This window comes from Sus scrofa, chromosome 4, assembly GCF_000003025.6.
Source record: "Sus scrofa isolate TJ Tabasco breed Duroc chromosome 4, Sscrofa11.1, whole genome shotgun sequence".
NCBI classification, from domain to species: Eukaryota; Metazoa; Chordata; class Mammalia; order Artiodactyla; family Suidae; genus Sus; species Sus scrofa.
In genome coordinates, this window is record NC_010446.5 from 53,898,859 (window position 1) to 53,916,680 (window position 17,822).

A 17,822-nucleotide genomic window follows, 5' to 3' on the forward strand; every position below is an offset into this window, starting at 1 on the left:
CAAGTCGATTAAAGGAATTACATCTCTAGTTAAAAGCTTGCCAGGAATAACATTCCGGAGTCACAGTGAAGGATCAGATGGGGATAACAGAGAGTATAATGTTAAGATCAACAATATTATCCAAATTGTTTTTGTTTTTCTCTTTTTTTTGTCTTTTTGTCTTTTTAGGGCTGCACCCGTGGCATATGGAGGCTCCCAGGTTAGGGGTCTAATTGGAGCTGTAGCTGCCGGCCTACACCACAGCCACAACACCTCGGGATTTGAGCTATGTCTGTGACCTACACCTCAGCTCACAGAAACTCCGGATCCTCAACTCACTGAGCAAGGCCAGGGATAGAACCCACAACCTCATGGTTCCTAGTCGGATTCACTTCCACTGCACCAATATGGGAACTCCTCCAAATTGTTTTACAGAAACAAAAAGGGGAATATTTTCAAGACACTTTATGGAGCTAGTGCAACCTTGTTTACCAACACCAAACACTATATAAAAATACAAATTGTAGAATAATCACTCACTCAGGACCATTGACGCAACAATATTAACTAAAATATGAAGACAGTAAATCCAGTAATAAATAAATTGGAGCTATATGATAAGAAATTTGGATTTTTTTTTAACAATAAAAAGTCTGTTTAACAACTGAAAGTCAACTCATAATTGCCACTACATTAACAGAATACACGAGCGAAATTGAATCATCTAAATAGATGTATACAAGCATTTGATAAAATGCAGTCTTAAGAGTTCCTGCTGTGGTGCGATGGGTTAAGAATCCAATTGCAGCAGCTCTGCTCACTGCAGAGGCACAGGTTTGATCCCAGCCCAACTCAGTGGACTGAGGACTTCCATACGCCATGGGTGTGGCCGTAATTTTTTAATGCAATATTAAAAAGATAGTAAACTAGAAATAGAATGCATTCCTTTAATCTTATAAAATATATATTCTTGAAATCCCTCAAGAAACATTCTTAAAAATGAAATACTGAGAACTTTCTAAGACAAGAAATGAGTAAAAAATGTCTATTATTACCACTTCCAATAAAAATTGTACTAGTTTTTTTGTTGTTGTTGTTGTTGTTTTTCGTCTTTTTGCCATTTCTTGGGCCACTCCTGTGGCACATGGAGATTCCCAGGCTAGGGGTCGAATCGGAGCTGTAGTCACCGGCCCAGGCCAGAGCCACAGCAGCTTGGGATCCGAGCCGCGTCTGCAACCTACACCACAGCTCATGGCAACGCCAGATCCTTAACCCATTGAGCAAGGCCAGGGATCGAACCCGCAACCTCATGGTTCCCAGATGGATTTGTTAACCACTGAGCCATGATGGGAACTCCGTGTACTAGATTTTTTAATAGCTTAAGAAAAAGAAATAAAATATATAAAGTCTGTAACGGGACAAATAAAACTGTCATTGCTCATAAATGAAATAATTGTGTAGGTGGAAATTTTTAAATAACTCAAAATTCATATCATTGATAACAATAAAAAAAACCAAATAGCTAGAAAAAAATCTAGTGAAAGTTATACAAGAACTATATATAGAAAATTAGAAAAGGTTAACAGAGAAAATAGCCGTTTTTTTTTTTTTAAATGGGAGATATATCATGCTTATTGATTGGAAGTCTCTCTAAAATAAATATCTAAACAAAATCAATAATAGCTCAGCAGGTTTATAATAGAAATTGACAAGCCAAATCTAAAAGGTGTAGGGGTATGCCAAAAGCCAAGAATAGCTAAGGCAGTCTTAAAAAAACAAATTGAAGGCACTACACTGGATTTCAAAATCTATTATTACAGAGATATAGTAATTAATACAATCTAGAATGAGTAGAAAAAATAGAGAAACAGAATAAACAGTTTTGAAATAGGACTTGATTTAAAGCAAAGACTACAAAAAGTAATATGGAACCTTTTTCACTGTAAATCAGCTATAATGGAAAAAATAAAAGTCATTATATAAAAAATATAAAAATAATAACAAAATAAAATTAATAAAATAAAAAATTTTATGAGAGAAAAATGACAAGTCATTAAGGTAATCTGTTACACATATTCAAAATATTACATTAACTATGGTTTGATTTGGTTATATCTAATTTTTGCCAATTGTTTCAGTTTAATTACCTGAAATACCTTCCATTCTCAAATATGTCATAATATGGTCATTAAATTATATAGTCATTTTGCAAATATCCACCAAATGTTATCTATCAGAATGTGTAAGTAACTCCTATAGATCAAAGGGAAAATAATTTAAACCAACTGAAAAATGCTCAAGATTTGAATAAGAACAAAATGGGTATACCAATGTAAAATAAAAAAAAATATGAAAAGATGCCATTAATAAGGTGAAATCACTATTCAATACCACTGAACTAAAGTCATATTAGCTAATTTTTTTAAAAAGTTACAACTTCAAATTTGATCTATCACAACCCTCATATACTGTTAAAGTATTTTGTAGTATTTAAATTATTACCAGTTTGGAATAATTTTGATGTTTACTTAAACCTAAACATGTATTTATTCTACAGTCTGTTAGTTCCATTTCTGGTTATTTGACCAGAGAAGTGTGTGCATATGAATATTAACTATTAACAAAATTATTCACAACAGTGTTGTACAAAGAACAAAAAAATTGGAAACAATAATATATATAACCAGTTGAATGTATAGTTATTTATAGTATATAGTTATCTATATTATATATAGATAATGAAATATGTGTCAATGAAATAGAATATGCTTTTGCATCATATGACAGAAATGTATCACAAGATATAATCTAAACAAACCAGATTCAAAATAATTCATACTTTATGATTCCATATATGTGTAATACCAAGAAAAATAATATTATGCTCTAGAAACCAGCAGTTTTCCTCTTTGAGGAGGACAATAAAATGTTAAAAGGGAATCTGAAAAAAGGATACAAATAAACTTATTTGCAGAACAGAAACAAACTCAAGAAATTGCAAACAAAGTTATGGTTACCAAAGGGGGAAGTCTGGGGGGAGGAATGGCTTGGGGGTTTGGGATTGGCATATGCACACTGTGATGTATGGAAAGACTGGCCAATGGGGACCTAAACAGGGAACTCTATGCAATATTCTGTGATAATCTATATGGGAAAATAGATAATCTATATGGGAAAATAATTAGAAAAAGAATGGTTGTGTGTATATATAAAACTGAATCACTTAATTGTACAGCAGAAATTATCGCACAACATTGAAAATCAAATATGCTTCAATAAAATTTTGAGATGCAAAAAAGAAAAGGATTATGTACAAGAGGACTTCCAGGGTGGTAGCAATATCTTAACTCGAGTCATGGTTATACGTATATGATCATTTTGGTGTGCATTAAAAATTGCAGTTAGAATTTGTATGCTTTTCTGTATTTATGTTATACTTCAATAAAATGTATTTTGAATATATTTCAATAATTATCAACAACTTTCACATTTCATAGGGCATCATAACAGCTTCTAATAAAAGAAAATGATATCCCTGCATTAGTAATGTGCATATCACTCCTTTGAAGCATTTTAATGATTACTGAAAAATGAAAATAAACCTTAAACCACAAGTCTTTAAAAATGAGGACCTGCTGTGGAACACAGAGAACACTACCTGATATTCTGTGATAATCTATGTGGGAAAAGAGTCTGAAAGAGGAGTTCCCGTCATGGCGCAGTGGTTAACAAATCCAACTGGGAACCATGAGGTTGCGGGTTCAGTCCCTGCCCTTGCTCAGTGGGTTAATGATCCGGCGTTGCCTTGAGCTGTGGTGTAGGTTGCAGACGGGGCTCGGATCCTGCATTGCTGTGGCTCTGGCGTAGGCCAGTGGCTACAGCTCCGATTAGACCCCTAGCCTGGGAACCTCCATGTGCCACAGGAGTGGCCCAAGAAATATCCAAAAAAACAAGAATCTGAAAGAGAATGGATATGTGTACATATACGACTGAATCACTTTGTTGTAAAGCAGAAATTTTCACAAACTCACAAATCAACTATACTTCAATTTAAAAACAGATTAAGATCCACCCAAAAAAAAAAAAAAAGGATGTAATAAACAATGTGTTTCACTGTAGATATGGTAACAGCATTTTAATTTTTTCAGATAAGATGCTGACCTCCAAAGAGTGTGTATGTGTGTGTTTGTGCTTGGGGGCAGAGGACACATGCACATGTTTTTTAAAATGTTGGCAGATACTTATGAACCAAAAATCTTGTTTAGATGGAAGATGTGTAGATGAAATACATCATTCATTATGTTTATTTCCTCTGCTGCAGGGCTCAGAGAGGCCCTAGTGAAGTTGTGCTTCAGCTTGGCTTCTGGAACACTGTCCCCTGCTGAACTGGTTGTGAGTATTATGTGAGGGGAAAAAAAGTTGCATTTGACCACTGATTATTTGTTTAGCATAAATTAGACTACTGTGATTGACATATGTGGCTAAACTTAATTTATATGAAGATCAAAGAGTACTATGGAGAACAACATTAGCAACAACAAAAATCCAATACCAATTACAGGTCAGAAGAGAAAATCTCTAAATAGAGTATTATCAAATTATGTATAGCAATGTCAAAAATAATAAACCTTAAACAATTATTGTTTTCTGGTCATCAAAAATAAGTTAAAATGACAAAATTTATTAATACAATTCACTTCATTAGCATATATAATTATTTAAAATATAACAGATGCAAAAAAACTTCAGTAATTTCAAAAGGAAAAAAAAATAATACCTCTCAGTGTAAAATGAAATGTGTTGGCATTCCCGTCGTGGCTCAGTGGTTAATGAACCCCAACTAGTATCCATGAGGGTGCAGGTTCAGTCCTTGGCCTTGCTTAGTTGATTGAGGATCTGGCGTTGCCATGAGCTATGGTGTAGGTCACAGATGTGGCTAGGATCCAGCATTGCTGTGGCAAGACCAGCAGCTACAGCTCCAATTCGACCCCTAGCTTGGGAACCTCTATATGCCCCAGGTGTGGCCCTATATAGACAAAAAGATAAAATGAAATAAAATAAAATAAAATGTGTTGGTTTTCAGGGTAGAAATAATGTCCAATTTTATTTAGTTAGTTATTGCTTTTTAGGGGTACACCTGCAGCATATGGAAGTTCTCAGGCTATGAGTCAAATCAGAGATACAGCAGTCAGCCCACACCACAGCCACAGCAATGCTGAATCCAGTCCGCATCTGCGACCTCCACCACAGCTCATAGCAATGCCGGATCCTTGACCCCCTGAGGGAGGCTAGGGATTGAACCGGCATCCTCATGGTTACTAGTCAGGTTCGTTAACTGCTGAGTCATGAAGGGAACTCCATAATGTCCAATTTTAAATGGAATTAATGGCATTTTTTAATCATCTATGTACAAAATTGAATTTGTACTGTCTAAAGAGGAATCCTAGAACATAGACCTTTTCTAATATTTACCAGAAAGATGCAGACATTAACTTAGAAATGTACTTTTTATTTATTTTTTATTTTTTATTTTTTGTCTTTTTACCTTTTCTAGGGCCGCCCCCGCGGCATATGGAAGTTCCCAAGCTAGGGGTCTAATCGGAGCTATAGCCACTGATCTACACCAGGGCCACAGCAACACGGGATCCGAGCCGCATCTGCTACCTACACCACAGCTCATGGAAACTCTGGATCCTTAACCCACTGAGCAAGGCCAGGGATCGAACCTGCAACCTCATGGTTCCTAGTCGGATTCGTTAATCAGTGTGCCACGATGGGAACTCCAGAAGTGTACTTTTTAATGGAAAATGAGGAACACCCTAGAATAAAATTTTTTCTGTCAGAAAAAAATCTATAAGTGGTGTGGTTGCTTCTTTAGTGAGCATTTATTTATTGGGGTTCTTGTTGTACATATATCTGTATTTTAGTTTTGATTATTAGCATTTCATTAGAGAGAATATATGTCTATATCTATATTCAGCTAATCCATTACTTTTACATATGATTTAAATTAATATTATATATCCAATATATTGATGAGAATTGAATCCCTAAGCCTCACCAGGCTGTACTTGCCCCTCTCTTGAGGTTACATAATGGTATTAATTTTGAAATATTCTTCTTTATCAGGTATATCCAGACCTAAAGCTAACATAAATATAAAAAGTATTTTCATTAAGACAGAAGAAATTGATTACTAAAATTTCTGAATATTGATAAACATAAAACAAACATACAATAGTTTTTTTAAAAAAAATTGTCTATGACAAAAATTAAATCAGATTTATCAAGCACTAATATCCAATATGATATAAGTTAGTTTCACTAAATCTCTAAGACATAAACCAAATCATTACTTTGCTTCATGTTGAGTGGACTTGATCATTTACTAGTAAAATGGTGTCTTTTGTGTGGTTTTTTGTCAAATTATTATTGACTATTTTAAATTTTTAAAAATTACTCTGAGGAGGGGTGAGTACAGATTAAATATGACTTCTATATTCTGATGCAAACGAGCAGATAACATATGATAACATTCAAATTTCCAACAGTTTTCTTTGACTTTATAAGGGGTAAAGAATAAAGCTACAAACAACCCCATTAAACTGGTCGATTGCTCTTGCATTTTGTTTGCAGAATTCAATTTCAATAAAATTGATTCTTTTTTTTTAGCAAAAGACTTTCCAGACCTTGATGTAATGTGTTTACAGTAAACCTCCAAAATTTCAATTATTGAGAAGGTAAGGGGACAGACATCTCTAAGTTTTAATAAAAACCTAAGCTATCAGCAAACACGAAATTGAGCAGATAGGAAGAGAAAAATATATCTGAGGAGTTTGTTTCTCTTAAAAAAAAAAGTCATCCAAATAAATCAATAATTTTGCACTTAAGCTACTGAATAAAGACACTACTTTCCTTGGTAGACTTTATATGAAAAGTTTGAGGTTAATTGGAAAGCCTGAAATCACTGTTTACCATTCATACACAGTGCTTTGCTATATATATTGAAGACATCTCTCATAATGTTGATTTATAGGTGCACTTAAAAAGGGCAATTGAAAAGAGTGCTCTTTGGTGTGAGTATCAGCTGTGGGAGGAACAATCAAAGACAGAGGCTTCAACTAAGCTTCCTAGTGTCAAAAAATGCAGTTATATCAATTTGAGTATTTGGAGACATAGATTTCCATCTAGAAACTATTGTTTAATGCTTTTATTTTCATTCTCAATTCTATTCCTTCCATACTTTAAACAGCATTTTTAAGATGAATAGCTTTTCATACAACTGTTTAGTGTAAGGAGTGAATAGAACAGGAAAAATAACTTGGGATTGTGATTGTTAGTGATAAACTCTTAAATAGAAAGGTAATGAACTTGGACTCTTGTAGGAAATAAAAAGACCTAACCTTTTTGGTTAAATGCTAACATCAATAGATTAGCCTTTTTAGGAGAAAATTATAGAGTTTTTTTTTTTCTAAGATCACTTCAAAACAACAAAAAACTGGCTTTCCAAAGAATAATTACTAAACTTATAAAAAAAAACTGAGCAGATTCATACCCAAAATATCATAATACTTTACAAAGCTTTTCACATATAGACATATTATATGTGTAAGATTATATAACATGTTATTTTTGAAAGATTATTTGACTGCATAATGTAAAAATCTCAATATAGATGCTTCTGTTTTCTTTGCAAACTTGTTAAATAGTCATATTGTTTCTCTTTCTTCTAAGATAGCGAGGAAGGGAATTTTCTGAGGCTAAATAATCTCTCAAGGTAGAAATTATGATATGTACTTTGTTATGGCTCATAATTCTTCATTATGCATAATTGATAACTGCCAAATAACTGATTAATCAAAATCTGAAGATATATATATATACATATATATACACATATAATTTTTTCCTTTCCCACAGTGAGGGGAAGTAGTCTATTATGACTACAGTTTTAAAAATTCTAATCCAAAGGCATCATTTTCCATTACAGTGTCTTTCATCTAAGAGCCAGGATTCCAGACTAGTTTCACTGTCAGTTTTCAAGTCCTAAGAGATGAAAATTTCAGTGTTTTTTTTTTTTTTTTCCTTTTTATGTCTGTACCTGTGCCATATGGACATTTCTGGGATATGGGTCAAATCAGGGCTGCAGCTGAAGCCTACACCACAGTCACAGCAACAGATCCAAACCATATCTACAACCTATGACACAGCTTGCAGGCAACTCCAGATCCTTAACCCATTGAGCAAAGTCAGGGATTGAATGCACATACTCACAGAGACTACAGTGGGTTTTTAACCCACTAAGCCACAATGAGAATGCTCTCACAACTATTTTTTTTTTCTTTCTGTCATTTCTAGGGCCACACCCACGACATGTGGAGGTTCCCAGGCTAGGGGTCTTATCGGAGCTGTTTACACCGGCCTATGACAGAGCCATGGCAACGCGGGATCCAAGCCACATCTGCAACCTACACCACAGCTCATGGCAACGCCAGATCATTAACCCACTGAGCAAGGCCAGGAATAGAACCTACAACCTCATGGTTCCTAGTCAGATTCGTTAACCACTGGGCCATTATGGGAACTCCTCTCACAACTATTTCTGATTTGATAATGGTTTTGTTTTTCTGGTCCATCATAAATCAATATTCATGTAATGTTAATATTTTCTTCATAGTTCTCTTCAAACTATTTTGTCAATATAATTTTATTTGGTGGTCCTACATGGTCTTCAAGTGCTTTTCATATTAACGTAATCATTAACATATACAATAGAGACTTATTTTTTAAATACTAACATATATTGAATAAATATATAAATAAGTAGATATTCTAAGAACTTCAAATAAAGACTGTACTTTAAAATTTACAAGTAATTTCCCTTTTAGGGAAAAGGGCTTTTAGTTCTTTTAGTGGTTACCTTTACATTTTGTTTTCTTAACCCAGTTGAAGTAATATGATATGATTGACATTATTTCTGCTACCTAAAGAAGATGAAATTACTGTTTTTTTCTAGAAATCATCAAACAAAATAAAATGCCTGGAAACAACAGAGTTTGAGGCACAGAAAAATCTTGTACAAGGGTGAATGAGTACTAGAAAACCCAAATCGAGATGGATAATTAGAGTATTATAGTTTTTAATCTAGCATGGTAGTATCTTTCATAATAAAGAACATAATGCTATTTTTTAAATTTTATATTATCCTTGGGACTAGAGATCACATTGTCTATATTTTAGAATGTCTGTTGCAATAAGAATGACTCTGACAACAATCAATGCAATTTTAAAAAGAATTTGAAGTCCCAATCTATGTAAGATCTTATAATTTTGCAGAGACAAATGATGGTGTAAGAAAATTAATGGCCTGATACCAGACTGAAAGAACTTACAATAAAACACAATAAGAATTAAGATTAGTATAATAAAACATATTTCCAAGAATTAAGATTACTATAATAAAATATATTTCCAAACATATTTTCCAAGAGGAAAATAATTCATCAGATATGTTTGTTTGTGCTTCAGTGTGAGTCTGTTTCCTAATCTTTCTTTTTAATTTTTTTTGTCTTTTTTTTTTTTAGGGCCACACCCACAGCATATGGAGGTTCCCAGGCTAAGGGTTGGAGCTGTAGCCACCATCCTATACCACAGACACGCAACTCCACATCTGAGCTGTGTTTGCAACCTACACCACAGCTCACAGCAGTGCCGGATCCTTAATCCACTGAGAAAGGCTAGGGGTCAAATCTGTGTCCTCATGGATACTAGTCAGATTTCTGCTGAGCCACAACGGAAACTCTTCTCCTTCAAAGGACACTCATTATTGGATTAAGGCCCATTTTTAACTATCATTTTAAAGAGTTTAGGCCCATTTTAACTATCATTTTAAAGAGTTTATCTCCAAATACACTTAGAGTCTAATGTACTAGGGGTTAGGACCTCATGTATGAATTTAGGAGGGATGTAATTCATCCCATAACAGCAGAGAATGAGCATGAAAGTTCAGGATAAGATACCATGCTTATTTGCCCAACATCACAGGAAAAAGTGCAAATAAATTAATTTATACCTAGACATTGTGTCTTATGTGAGATTGTCAGCCTTTTGAGTAATCAAGTCTTTTGCTGATTTTAATTAATCTCTTTTACTTTATCTTTTAGCATAAAAGTGTTAATCTGATAGACCTAGATGATCACCATGTATTGACACAGCCTCCATTTGTGGTCATTTTTCTAATGTCCCTATATAGCTAGGGTTTTGCATATTTACCTGAAATAGTAAATGCCCTGAGTTTCAAGCTAACAGGGGCTTTCCTACATGACTATTATTTATGACATATTAGTATTACTCAGTTCAAGGAAAGCATACTGCATTGATAATTAAAGGTGAATATTAAGGAGGCACTTGCTCCTTATTTAATGTCTGTTGAGTGTGATATATTTACAACACATATTTCTTAATCCATCCCAAGACTTTCAATCATTACCAAGAGATATTCTCAAGGTGGTGCATAGCAATCAATGCAGAGCTCTTCAGTTAGGTCATATGATCAAGGAAAGGTAAGTTCTTGATGGAACATGTTCTATATAGTCCCAAAGACTGAGTTTGACATTCATGTAAAATATAAGTTTTTTAGGGGTTAACTCATACTACATTAAGTTAAAAAATAAATATAACATAATTAAATAGGATCCGGTTACTCTGAAATAATTGTGCAACAAGAAAAGTAAACTTCTAAAACTTATGTTTATTTCTAAGGAGGAAGGTGGTATACTAATGCCTGGAAATGATAGAATATTTTGGGATGTTTCTAACTTTTGTTTACTCAGTCTTTAAAATTTTATAGCAAAGACTACACAATCTTCTTTTATATTTATATTATACTCACTTTTCAAGAATTTTTTATAATCATCTACATGAAAAATCTGTTTTAGGTATTGCAGCAAGAAAGATATGTGTACCACACTTTTCCCTAAATGATGATTGGAAAAACAATACATATATGATGGAGGATAATATGAGAAAAATAATGTATGTATATGTGTAACTGGATCACTTTGCTGTACAGCAGAAGTTGACAGAACATTGTAAGTCAACTATAATAAAATTTATATACACATATATATGCATTGTATATATGTATATGCTATATATACACACACATATTGTGAAAAAACTATATATATATGCACACATTTTGGAAAAACAATATATATATATATATATGCACATATTTTGGGAAAACTGTATTTATATATGAAAAGTTAGAGTGTAGGGAAATTGGGAATTGGGGTGAGAAAGGAGCTGAGGGCAGCTTGGAAGATAGCCATCCCAAATCCATAATTGTTATGTTATGGTGTGCTCACAGATAATTTATAGTTATTTTATAACACAATTGATGGTAGAAATGGATACCAGAGCAATGTGCAAATAGAAGTAGCTTAATTTTTTTTTTTTTTTTACCTTCAACTGCAAATCAATTTACTTAGGTATTTAGAGGGAAATGGCATGCTACATATACTTCTCACTTCATTGGATCTGTGCTGTAGTTTATTGTGTGGACATTCTCTCCATGTACTGAAACTGTAATAATCTATGTCAGTATAATTAGAGAATTGCATTGATTATATGATAGATAATCCCTGAATTTAATAGCAGTGAAATCTGTCTTCCCTCTGACCAATTTTACATTATTTAAAATTAAGATTTTTGATGTTTCATATAATCAACTGAGGAGCAAGCTGAATAAACTTACAAAAAAAAGAGAAAAGAAGATGTAATTAACATGGCCCTCCTTTTGTACAACATCTATAATGCTGAGTTTCTCCTAAATATACTCTTTGAAAAGTTCTGGTGGTACCACAACCTGTAATAAGAAAAGAAAACTTATGAAGATAACATAAGTTGTTATACTTGTGGTACCACCAGAACATGAGTATTTCTAATTAAAAATTACTGTGTGCAGATTTGAATTAATGTGGGTTAGCTTTTTTTTTTTAATGTGTGAAAATAAATGTACTCCTTTCAATTAATGGGACAAGGGGATTTACTGAAAATATTAATTTAATTCAAATGAACAATTTTTTTCAAACTGTTGGTTTTTTTCAATATGATGTGGTATGATAATTATTATGATTGCATAAATATGATTATATGCATATAATTGATTACTTATATTTATGCTATAGGATAATTTAAAATGTTCATTGTGCTTTTTTTTTTCCTGTCTTTTCTAGGACCGCACCCACAGTATATGGAGGTATCAGAGCTGTAGTCGCCAGCCCACATCACAGCCACAGCAACAGGGGATCCTTAACCCACTGAGCAAGCCCAAGGATCAAACCCGCAACCTCATGGTTCCTAGTCAGATTTCGTTAACCACTGAGCCATGATGGGAACTCCCCATTGTGCTTCAAAAGCTAACCATATTTAACAGCTTATACTGATGCTCATAGTGATATTAAGAAGATATGTTAAAAAGCAGATGAATATTTTATTTAATAATATATAAATACATTAGCATATATATCAAGTGGATACTGAAAGGAAACTATCTTCATTTTCTCTATTATCCTATGAATATTTCTGAGATGAGGTAAAATCATGTGGACTGCTTAAATGATGAAAGAAATTGTTCAAAGAGTTTATATGGCTAGTTTTAAAGAAGGGTTACATAGTTTTATGGTCAATAAAACCTACAGTTAGACATAATGAAAGGAAGGCAAAGGCAATAAAGTATTATGCTTTGATATTTTAATAGCATTAGGTCAAAAAATAATTTTATTTCACTCCCATATTGTCATATTCAGTTAAATAACTCCCTTAGAAGCAAATAGTTTCAGAAAATTCTGTTTATTTTTATGAATCACCAGAATGATGAATTCTGAAATCATGGTGTTATAGTATTTCTATAAATCTTATAAAATAAATTTAATTTTTATTACAATTTTAATATGATGGAACTTGAAGATTATATAATTTATAAAGATGTGTGTATATATATATGAATGTTCAGATTTTTTAAGTTTATTTTTTTAAAAAACTTTTTTGAAAAAATAAAAATAAAACAATAAAGATACACATGAGGTGAATAGCAATAGGAACAGCAGCAAGTGCATATACAGAAACACCTAAAGTTGAAATTTATTTAAATTCATCATTGTCTTTCATAACCACTCACACATACACACACATATATCATCTTTTCCAAATCTGACTTCTCATATGTGAAGTAGATATTTCAACAAGTTCTGAAGTTGAAGATTATTCCATCATGCTTAAAAATTGTTCAGTTTTGTATTTTATGAGCCAGTTTTTATTTTATGAAATATAAACAAGGAATCAGTATAATATTCCTCTCAATTTAAAATTACACTTGCATTCATTGACACAATGAATGTGAAGAAAGCAACTATATTTATCTCCATGGCAATGAGTGCCTTGTAAGAGACAAAGATGAGATAAATATGAGATTCTTTATACAGCTTCTATACAATAGTAACATTGGCCTACAATTTTATAAGGGGTTTTCTTTTTACAAAGTTTTGAGGGTCAAATAAATAGATCGCTATGTACAGTGTCATATTGTCTATGCATTCCTGAATACATTCAAAAAGTCAATAAACATTTGTTAAATGTTTTTTTCATAAATTAATTTCCAATAAAGCTTCTAATAAATTAAAGGACTCAATCTCCTAATATGTAGTATAAAACACAGGAGAAACTCTTCCTGTAATTAAGGAAAAATATGCCTGGATAGCCTTCCATTTTTTCAACAGAGAAGGTATATAGATTGTCAGCCAGTATTTATCTAGTTCTTGATTGCAAAGGTACAATTCAAGAGATAACATTATCCTCTTTTTTCCAAGTTGAAATCAAAAGATAATGAAAAAATATATACACAGAATTATTACCAGAGAAGACAGACAGTAGGCAAAAGTAATGGTCTGATATTTTAAAAATGCAAAAAATTAAAACGTAATCATAGCACTAAAAAACAAACAGGTTATTCCAGGTATTTTTCAATAGTTTATATTTATAGTAATGAATCTAAGAAATCAAAGAAAAGCAAGATAATAAGAAACACTTTCAATATTTCCATCATTTAAAGAATTAATGATTTTTAGGAGAATTTCAGCTACCCAAAAAAACATCTACTGTAGAATACCTTTTCTCCAGATGCCATTAAAATATTGTAATTGTACGTCATTAAATGCATTTTATTATTTAATCCAATTAGATATACTATACTATAGAGTTGAAAAAGCCTTAGAAACTCTCTGAGCCCACACCCATATTATAAACATAGACAAAATTTGGTGACTTGCTGTACTTCATGAAGGCCGTAAACTGACTGGAAATTGAATTGTGCTGCTGTGATGCTCCTATGTCTTGTCATGACCTATGATGTTCAGGAAAGCCGCCATCTTTCTGAACTTTCAAGATTATTACTTCATAAATTTACATTAAGTACCAGTAAACCCTGAATTGAAGTTCATAAGTAACCCTCAGATAAATAATGCTTGGGAGGGTAATCAATTTAATTATCAAAAAAACATTAGATAGGGTGTCTTTTATGCCTGAACACCAATGACTCATGTGCATCTTACTTTGTGACTTTGGGTGAATTCGGAAGTTGCCTTTGCTTCAGTTTCCTCATCCATAACATTTGTACTGATGGAAGAAATGTTCACATGTGAGGTATGGTGAAGGCATTGTGGCTTATGTATGATTTGGCATGAACATTAATACTAACTAGAACTGCCTGTCTTATGGCCTATCAAACAACATTGCATATCTCTTTTAACCATTAAAAAGAATGAATTTACCAAATTGTTTAGAATGTCCACTTTGAAGATAAATGTGTCCACTTTCTATGACACCTATGCTAGTACACTTTCTAATTCTCTTCTAGACACCAAGGTCATGCTGACTAGCAGTGTAGGTGCTAATCTATCTCTTTTAAAACCTTGAAGGAATGTACCCCTGTCATACTGGATGTTCATTCTTTCTTATGAGAAGATGTAAAACTGTGGTTCAGGCATCCAAAACAGAGCTGGATGTCTATTGCGAATGTGGTTTCAGACATATTTGTGCATCCAGAGAACTCTAATTTTCTGAACTTTATCAGACTCAAGGACACTACCTGTCATTCTAAAAACATGTATGTCCAACAGCAGCCCATTGCAACTTTATGGTCTCAAGGCCTCCCCTTGTAACTATATAGCCACTACAGACCTTAAGCAATCCTTGCTTAATAAGCACCTTTACTTATTTTGCCAGCTCCAGTCCTAATTCTTGACAAACAGTTTACGTAACCTTGAAAATTTTGTCTATATAAGCCTTCCCCATTTTGTAGTCTTGAGGAAGACAATTTAAGTCCTTCTTGAATCTGTGTCTCTGGAGCTATAGTCCTCAGTTTTGCTCAAATAAAACTAGCTCCTAATCTTAATATAGATTATTTTTTGATTAGTTCAGTCGACAGTATTATTAATGTCATCCTTACCCAGTTATTGGATTGCACAAAGAGAAATTGTATTGGTTCATTGAAGACATTTTTTCCCTAGAATACAAGGGGAAGAGACCACATGTGTTTCACTCATTGCTTTAAACCTGGTGTTCCTAGGCACTCAAATATTTTCTGAATTAAAAGATGAATAAAAGCTTGGTACCCATGGGTTAGAGATACCAGAATGTAAGAAAAAGATATAAACTCCCTACTTCCATAGATATTATGGCTCAGAATGTGTTAATAAAATGAGAAAATAAATTTAAGAAAACTGAGAGACAAACTGGGAATAACATAATAATGTACCTACACTTACAGAGCTCATAGCACAGCATGTTATTTCTGATAAATTATTTTCTTCTAAAATAAAACATACTTCCATCAACCATCTCAGCAGCAGTTAAAACAAGGACTTTCTAACTCCATGTAAAAGAAATCATGTTGCTACTGTCCTGTGAAATTCGAAAGAGGATATATTATCAACAAAGAGCCAGGAATAGATGATACAGAAACAGTGTAATGGTTTATGTGATTCAATCTGAAAAAGCAGCCAAATTAGGGGTTTCATATATACATAGACTCTTTGGCTTTTAAAAGTTGGAAGAGGTTATGTATACATGATCTGAGCTGCCTTTTTAACTGTGATAACTCATTTACTGTAGGTATGAGCAATCAAATTGAAACTAATTTCCCTTCTGAAAATTATGAGTGTGCATGTGTGCCTGTGAAAACATTGATTATTTTGCCAGCATTTTCTCCTTCTTTATTTTCTAACATTATGATAGAAAAGTCCTAATTTTCTTGGTTGAGTTATAAGGTCTAAATATTCTTGATTCATACTATCAAAAGCAAAAAATAACAGTTAGTGATCATATCAAAATGAAACATGGCCTTTATATTAGAAGATATTTTCAAAGAAGTGAAAATTAAAACATAAAATTCCCATTAACGTTAATGGAAATGTCACATTTATTGCCCCAAAGTCTAGACTATAATTAATGTTGATCTTTTTTTATTGTCAAAGCTGATTATCTAAACAATTATAGCTTTTCTGATTTAAATATTTCTTACTGAAAATATTTTACAAACTATAATTAGCAGAATATTATTGTTTGATCTCCTAAAATATATATGTTCCCATTGGAAAGAGTTATTACACTAGAAGTAAAATATCTGTAACAGATCACATTAATACTGCAAGGAAACAACTGATGTTCTGCAAAGGTAATAACATTGGACATAGATCAGTAATTTTGCTGATTCTATACTGGGTAAGAAAAGCCTGGACAAGTTTGCCTTTTACGTTGTTTCTCAAGTGTTTATGTGGGACTGTTTCTCCAAAGCTTGGGCAAGAAATAATGTAATTGTGGGAGTTCCTGTTGTAGTGCAGCAGACATGAATTGGACTAGTAGGCATGAGCATGCCAGTTCGATCCCTGGCCTTGCACAGTGGGTTGAAGATCTGGCATTGCTGTGAGCTGTAGTGTAGGTCGCAGATGTGGCTCAGATCTGGCCTTGCTATGGCTGTGGTGTAGGCCAGCAGCTGCAGCTCCAATTCAACCCCTTGCCTGGGAACTTACACATGCCATGGGTGTGGCCCCAAAAACCAAAAAAAAAAAAAAAAAAAAAAAAAAGAAGAGAGCAATTGCCTTTTTTAGATCTAAGTCCAATAGAGGGGAAAAAAGAGATTATACATTCAAGATTCAGATCTTATTTTGCTTTGTTTAGATATTCAAATGCCTAAAAATATATACCAATCTGAAATATGCCCATTCTTTTCACCAGTTTGAATGCACCAAAAAACAGCAGTTAAATCTTATAGAATTATGTAAAGCACTCACTACACAGATTTATTTTTTAATAGTTTGTTTCCATTTTTCGGATAGAAGTTCCAATTTTAAATATGCTTGCATAGTGGATTTTATGTATTTATTTACTTTGCTTTTTTTTTTTTTTTTTTTTTTTTTTAATGGCTGCATCTGTGGCAGATGGAAGTTCCCAGACTAGGAGGTGAATCCCAGCTGCAGCTGACAGCCTATGCAACAGCCACAGCAACACAGGATATGAGCCATGTTTGCAATCTATACCAAAAGCTTACTGCAATGCTGGATCCTTTAACCTACTGAACTTGGCCAGGGATCAAACCTGCATCCTCACGATTACTGGTTGGGTTTTTTACTGCTGAGGCACAGTGTAACTTCATTTTTTGGGGGTAAGAATAAGATGGACTGGAATCAAGTATTAGCTTGCAAGCTGTTCATAAGTTGAATAAACAACTTACAGAAACAGCAAACTTACAAAGAGGATAGAACTTTGCACTGGCATTTTGAGTT